At 47.2% G+C, this 8,007-nt stretch overlaps 1 protein-coding gene across 2 annotated transcripts in view; it reads left to right on the forward strand.

Annotated features, from left to right (window-relative positions):
- The first annotated feature begins 4,025 nt into the window (after positions 1 to 4,025).
- Positions 4,026 to 8,007, forward strand: part of Adgrg5 (adhesion G protein-coupled receptor G5) — a 20,748-nt gene continuing 16,766 nt past the window's right edge. The window contains exon 1 of one of the 2 annotated variants that reach the window (XM_021220648.1): positions 4,026 to 4,079. The gene's annotated coding sequence lies outside the window, so the exon portion shown is untranslated. The remainder of the gene's footprint in view (positions 4,080 to 8,007) is intronic. The other variant, XM_021220646.1, reaches the window with a different exon arrangement.

The following is an 8,007-nucleotide window of genomic DNA, read 5'->3' on the forward strand; positions in this document are numbered from 1 at the left end:
GGAACCAAGATCTCAGAGCTCTTTCCCTAGTGATGGGAGCTGGTAAAGGGTGGGAAGATGATGGAGGTCCTGCTTATGGTATAGTTAGCCTTTGGCAGGACTTCATTGCAACTGAGCCCTTTCTCTTTGGAGAGGAAGGTGTGTGTGTGTATGTGTGTGTGTGTGTGTGTGTGTGTGTGTGTGTCTGTGTGTGTCTGTGTGTCTGTGTGTCTGTGTGTCTGTATGCACATATGTTTTGCATAGGGTGGATGAGGGGAGTCACTCATTTTTGGAACTCAGTACATGCTGGCCATATAGGCTAGACAGCTCTCTTAAGTTACGTAGCTGTGCAGCTACCATCTTGTCAGGATGAGCCCAGGGAATATCAGAAACCCATTGGTTGGCTTAAATTCACTCTGTGAAGTGGCAGAGCCTGTATCTCCCATGTTTGGTCACTGACCCTCTTCTAGGCACCTCTAGTGAAATGGTAATCTGGTTTTAGCCTCCCTCATCTGTGGACAGGGCAAGGGATTTTGTCTTTAGACTCAAGACACTGGAGATTGAGTGGGGCCTGTGTATGTCACTTCTATACCCTTGCTGTTACCATTACCATCAGCACATGGGCATTTCGATTTATTTATTTATTTATTTATTTATTTATTTATTTATTTATTTATTTAATGTGCATTGGTGTTTTGCCTGCATGTGTTATGTCTGTGTGAGGTTGTCACATCTTGGAGTTACAGACAAGCAGGAGCTGCCATGTGTTCTCCCAGGTCCTCTAGAAAAACAGTCAGTTCTCTTAATCATTGAGCCATCTCTCCAGACCACATTGGCCATTTTTTACTTTTTAGAATGTAAGTATATTTCAAGGCAATGCTTCCTACTACTACAGTAAATAGGAGATCTGTGAATAAGGTGCTGTAAATAGAAAATATTATAAAATGAATAGCATTCAAATAAAGTAATGCTATTAAAAATTTAGCTAGATGTGGGTGTGGTGGCATATGCCTTTAATCCAAACACTCAGGAGGCAAAGGCAGTCAAGTCTCTGTGTTGGAGACCTGTTTAATTTACTTGGTGAATTCCAGGCGAGCCAAGGGTTACAGTTAAGACCCTATCTCAGCAAAACAAAATAAAATTTAGCTAGAAACTTAGTCAAAACAATGTTGCTTGTACACCCACGCACATGGGGACTATCCACAGGACTTAGGAGGTATCGGGAACCCCTGCTTATCAACAGGCGAATGGATAGAAAAAAGGTGGTGTATATACACAATGGAATATTTTAGAAGGACCTTACCCCCGCCCCTCCTCTTGAGACAAGGATATGTAGCACCAGCTGGCTTGGAACATTTGATCCTACCTCTTTTCTCTCCCGAGTGCAGGAAACAGATTCTGCTGTTTGAGGTAAGGCCTCACGTACCACAGGTTGACCTCAGACTTGATCTGTAGCTAAGGATGACCTTGAACTCTTGGTATCTCCTGTCCCAGCTTCCCAATTGCTGGGATTATAGGCACACGACATTGCACCCGTCTGGGAGGACTTTCTGACCTATGCATGACATCACTGAATCTTGAGGGTGTACACTGTGGGAATCAGCTGGTCAGAAGGACACACACTGTATGTCCTGGGTATAAGTGTTCACTACAGTAGCTGTGTTGATATAGACAAATGGGAAGAGTGGTTGCCAGGCCTTTGGGTCTGGTGAGAGAGATGTCATGCTTGGGAAAAATCAAAGAGGCTTGGTGATAGACAATAGTGATGGTTACACAACAGTTTGTGTTGCTGAACTCAATACTTATAAATGGATAAAATAGTAAACTTTGTGATATATGCATATGTTACCACAATAAAAAAATTTTTAAGTTTCTTGATGTTTTTGGTTTTTTTTTTTTCTTTTTTTGAAACAAGATCTCGCTATGCAACTGAGGCTAGTCTTGAGCTGAAGGGCCTCCAGTGGAGTCCTTCTGAAGGCTCTGTTTGTAGGACTGTACCTGCAATCCATGCCCAGCTCAGGTAACTTGTTTTTAATAAGTACAAAGAATGGGTGGGGGTGGAGGGGTGGGGTGGGAAGCAGAGGAACAAAAGTCTGGGTTGGCTGGGCGTGGTGGCACACGCCTTTAATCCCAGCACTCGGGAGGCAGAGGCAGGCGGATTTCTGAGTTCAAGGCCAGCATGGTCTACAGAGTGAGTTCCAGGACAGCCAGGGCTACACAGAGACACCCTGTCTTGAAAAACAAACCAAAACAAACAAATAAACAAAAGTCTGGGTTGGAAAGAGGCTTTAGCCAGGCACAGAGGTAGTTCCAGCTATACCAGAAGGTTTGCTGGAGCCCAGAACTCCTGGCCTGTGGTGTGCTGTTCTGACTGAATGTCCCCCACCGAGTGCTGTATCAGTATAGCAACTGCCAGATTGCTTTAGGAAGGGGAACTGGCCCATATGGGCAACACAGAGGATCTGAACTGAGAGGATAAAGATGTTTTGTCTCCTCTAATTGGAGGCTTCAGATTGCCATCAAGACTGGTGAAGATTTGGAGAGTACATGAAGGGAAATGAAGGAAACACATTTTCCTTCATAACACCTCTTGGTGTTAGTCCCCTGTTCTAATGTCTAGTCATGCTTGTAGTCCTTCACAGACACACCCGCCCACCCCCCCCCACACACAAGTGGGGAGACCTTTGTCAAAGGATGGCAATGACCTCTTCTCCAAGGGACCGAGGAAGCTACTGATCTGGCTTCTGAGCATCATAAGACTGTCCGAAGTGAAGTGAATTCATCTGTGTTGTACGCAGGCGTGGCGGGCATCCCAAGCTGAGGCAGGAACAGTGAGGTAGGAAAGAGAGAGGCTGTGGGGGCCTTCTGTGCAGCTGCTCACCACCGAGCAGAAAGGAGTTGGTGGATCAGTCCCCGAGGCAGCCCGGAGCCCTCTGCTAGGAAAGGCTAAGAGGTCAATGTCTGGTTATAATGGTCACAGTAACTAAAGCATGGGTGTGTGGGAGCTAGGGCTGTGGTTCAACGTGCAGATGCTTTCGAGGCATGCACAAGGCCCCGGGGGTTGAGGCCAAGCACCACAAAGACAATAGCCAGGAAAAAAAAACAACATGCAAAAAGGGCACATGCTTATCTAAGTCACCCAGTGGGAGTCTGGCCAAGGAGTTGAGACACAATTATACAGGGGCCCTGCAAAACCTTTGATGGCATCTGGGGTGGGGCTCCCTTTCCCTCTGAGCCCCTTACACCCACTGTGAGCTATGAGGAACTGACTCTGAAGGGGCTGGCTTGAGCCTCTGGTGGAGGGCAGGAAGACTGTGCTAGGACCTGTGTTTCCTTCATTTCCCTGCATCTCTATCCCCCACCCCCACCCCACTACCGCAGGAGCAGAAGGGCATGTTCTCGAGTTAGGATTTTCCTCAGGGAAATTGGGTAGGCTCCCCCTCTCTGAATCACTTCCTCCGTCTCTTTAGGACTCTGTAAAGACCATGGCTGGTATTATAGGCTAAGCTCCTGGGACTTCTGACTGAAGGTGAGGCTGGTCTGCTTTCCCTCCCTGCTATTCTGGCCGTACTTCCTGAGATCTGCCGTTCAGCATCTATGACACTTGCTGGTCTGGTTGCTGTTATAAATGAGGAAAAAAAAATAATATATATATATATATATATATATATATATATATATAATATAAATTTCCCCTTTCTATAAATGGGGAAACTGAGACTCAGGAAGGAGCCATAGCTTACCCAAGGGTACAGAGCTGGTCCATCCTGAACCCTCCACAGTACCGTGCTGTCTGTCCTTCCTGGCACTTCTTGGGAGGTTGAACTCAGTCTCCCACCCCACTCTCCCCCCCCCCCCAGAGTGAGATCAAGGAGACCTTGATCTAGCCGACAGCTCAGAGGAAACAGAGACTGTTACTACAAAAGAAGAAGTGAGGCAGGGGCATAGGGTGAAGTGAGGCCAGAAAAGCCAGGGGGTAAGTGGGCCGAGGTGAACAGAAAAGCCACAGCTTTCGACTCCTCTCAACTTCCTTTTCTCCCTGCAGAAGCTAGAGGACCATCTTGAGACAGCAGTGAGGACTTACTGCCCCCGCTTTACAGGTTAGTCCCCGGGACCCCTCCACCCTCCCACCTACTGGTCCCCATCCACAGACCCCAGGTGTACAGACCTCATGCCATCCCAGGAGTGACAAGCTAGGGACCTACCTCCTTCTAACTCCAAAGAAACCTCTGCTTTCAGAAGTGAAGTTAAGGCATGATTATATCTGGGGGGGGGGGGGCCAGGGGGCTAGCTTTCCTGAACCCCAATTTGTCATATATATAATGAGGTGAGTCATGTAGCACAAGGCTTGAGTGACAGGGTAGACTATAAGATGCTCTGCGTGGGGTTTAGCACCGACTCTGTGCCGAGCAAATAGGAACTGGGGAAGTTCCTGTGCAGCCTGGGGGACACAGAGTCTCAGAGAAAGGACCTCCAGAGCAGACAAGCAGGGCCAGAATCTGGTCTGTGACTGGCCTATTTTCTCATCCCAGCCAGGGGCACCTAAAGGAAGCTAGAGTGTCAGAGCCCCAGCCAGTGGGGAGCAGGGATGGCTGTTTTCAGAGCCATGTATAAACAAGAGGATTGTCCTGGGCAGGCCCTGGTGCGACTGGGGTACGTGATCTGTGATGGGTGGAGAGCAGGGGCTCCCAAGCCCCATGCACTGATGATGTATTCCTGCCCAAGGCCTATAGTTAGAGGACTAGACCTAGGGCAGGGGCTGATTCCCACAGGAAAGGATCCTAGAAATGGTTGTGCCCCTCTCCCTGGGAAATGGGTCTCTCTGGCCTAATTTTGCACAAGAGAAAATTGTAGGGTCACTAAGGCCAGTTTCTTAAGCCACTGCTATGTGGTCTGGGCACTGAATAGTGGAGCTGGTTATTAAACTCATAGCTTTCAGAGGCCCTTTTCTTGTTCACGTATATCTTAATCTCCCTGTTGACCTAAAACAGTCTTACTTGCCTACTACCACTTGGCTTTTCAGGCACCTTTGGGGAGTTGCTGCTGGTGCTGGATTAGAATTTGAAGCCCAGGTTTGGGTCCCAGCTTGGCTACGGGGCTGCTGTTGAGTCCCAAGCCAACCCTTGACTTTTGTGGTGTTATGTTGTCTTGCCGTCTCCCGGAATCACCTGGAAAGTCAGGAAAGGGGTTCCTGTTTCCCAGGGGGTTTCAAGTGATGAACTGCATGGACAGAAACCTGATGGCTGAGGGTTGACAGGGTGATGATGCCTGGGTCCTGATCGGCAGAGACAGGGTAGCTACCTGGAAGTTATAAGCAAAAGCAAAGGTTTGTCCTTGAGAGTGACGTGGAAGCCACAGCTTCTGTCTGGGGTGTTGGGGTGGGGGTGGGGGTGGGGCGAGCTTCAGCTCTGGTCTTATGATTTTCATAGTTATATATGGGATCAGGCTGCCGCTCTCTGTGTGTCTGCTTGCGGGAAGCAGGGCTAATGTCCGGAAATCAGGCTTTAGGACCCTGATCCTGGCGATCAGATTCTTCTGCTCACTGGGTTTCAGTTTCTCCACTAAGAGTTCCAACAGCTGAGGTCTTCTGCGTCATCTGGTCTTCTACTGTCATAACCCAGGCTGTCTCAATAGAAACAGTTCATGTTGTCCCTTTGAAGGCTTCCTTGGTCCCCCCAAACTTTGCCCCACATCCGTTCTCTGAGACCCCAGGAAGGTAAGTGGATGATGCTCTAATGCCCCAATTCTATCCCCCCTTTAAGACTGGCTTATAGGTTAACACACGGGATTAAGGGAAGTGATGGGTTGGGGGTGCAGCTCAGTGTGTAGAGTGCGTTGCTTAGCAAGCACAACGCCCTAGGTTTGATCCCCAGCGTGACATAAAATGAGGCGTAGAGGTGTGTCCCTCTAGTCTCAGAGCATGGGGAGCGGAGGCATAAAGATACTAAGTCTGAGACCAGCCTCAGTTACAATGGTGAGTTTGAGGCTAGCTCAGGTTAAGCCTCGTGACCCTGCCTCGAAACCTGAACCAAACCAAACGAAACCAAAAGACTAAATATGATGCTTCTATATGACACATAGAAGATCATGTGATGTTTAAAAATAATGTCAAACTAGAGGCTATTTATGCTCATGTAATAGACAGGGGCTGGTTTTCCTATCAGGGAAACTTCTTGGAAAGTAAGAGGAGCAAATGACAGGAATGTTGTACCCCAATGTACCAGTGGGGAACCCATACAGGTTGGAAGTGCCGCACTTACAGCGATACTGTTTTTTGTTGCTTGCAGTCCTAGGGATGGACCCCAAGGCCTGGTCATGATTAGCAAGTGCTCCACTGAGTGATATCCTAGCTTGGCTGAAAAATCCTAAGACTAGAGCTGGCTGAGGGACATTAGGCTCCCTGCTCTGTTAAATGCTGTTAACAGAGAACTGCTAATTCTGACTCACACCTAAGATAACATTAGCACATGCAATTGAGGAGGTGACATCCCTGGATACAGTTAGAGCAGACTCTCCCAGATGTGTTTTCAAGACAGAACAGAATGGCCCAGGCTCCACTTTGTATATTAAATGGCAGAGAGCTCCCTTGTCTGTGTTTGCATAAAGAAACTTAGAAGCAAGTTGTAACAGACTCCGAGAAAGGGAGTGACCCAGGACTGAGCAGTTAGACTTCCAGAATAGACGACTGCTTTGCCTTTTATAGAGCTTTGTATTTATTTTTTACTTAATGTTTATATTTGAAAGATGTAAATGTCTAAGCTGTCCAAAATGAAAGAGAAACAGAGATGTGTGCAAATGTAGCGTATATACAAACCTAAGAAAGACAGACGGGGTACCAGAGAGGCGACACTGCTCCCACGCAGATGCGCACCTTGCTTTTGCACGTGTAACAAATGTTTGGGAAGAGTTTCAAATTTACAAGTGCTTGCAAAGAAAATCATACATAAAAGTTCTGTGTGTTCTTCACCCAACTCTTCTCCCATTGTGATGTGTTACACACCTATAGCAATGCCTTACACACCTATAGCAATGCCTCCTCACACACCTATAGCAATGTCTTACATACCTATAGCAATGTCTCCTCACACACCTATAGCAATGCCTCCTCACACACCTATAGCAATGTCTTACACACCTATAGCAATGCCTCCTCACAAACTTGTAGCAATGCCTTACAGACCTATAGCAATGCCTTACACACCCACAGAAATGCCTCACACACCTATAGCAATGCCTTACACACCTACAGCAATGCCTCACTCACCTATAGCAATGCTTTACACACCTATAGCAATGTCTTACACACCTATAGCAATGTCTTACACACCTATAGCAGTGTCTTACACACCCATAGCAATGCCTTACAGACCTATAGCAATGCCTTACACACTTATAGCAATGCCTCACATACCTATAACAATGCCTTACACACCTACAGCATTGCCTTACACACTTATAGCAATGCCTTACACACTTATAGCAATGCTTTACACATCCATGGCAATGCCTTACACACCTATAGCATTGCCTTATACACCCATAGCAATGCCTTACACACTTATAGCAATGCCTTACACACCCACAGCAATGGCTCACATGCCTATAGTGTAGTGTCAAGCCCAGGAAATTCACTTTGGTGCAGTTCACAGAGATCATCAGTTCAGTGTGTGTTCCCTTACACAACGAAGCAGTGTGGGTGAAGAGTGGATGCAATGCCTTTTATCACATGGAAATTCCTGAAACAGCCAACACGATTGTGACACAAACTCCTCGATCACCACATAGTCCTCATGCTCCCACTTCCTAGTTGCTCAGGAACCCGGCCTTGCCTGTGGCAACCGCTGATCTCATCTGTGTCTCTGTAATTTTCATTTCAAGCATGTTCTGCTGGTCACATCACACTGTCTTAACATTTTGATTTTTTTTTCCAGTAGAATTCCCTCGAGGTCCATCTAATTGTGTCGTTCTCTCTCTCTCTCTCTCTCTCTCTCTCTCTCTCTCTCTCTCTCTCTCTCTCTCTCTCTCTCT

The sequence above is a fragment of the Mus pahari genome, chromosome 20, assembly GCF_900095145.1.
Source record: "Mus pahari chromosome 20, PAHARI_EIJ_v1.1, whole genome shotgun sequence".
NCBI classification, from domain to species: domain Eukaryota; kingdom Metazoa; phylum Chordata; class Mammalia; order Rodentia; family Muridae; genus Mus; species Mus pahari.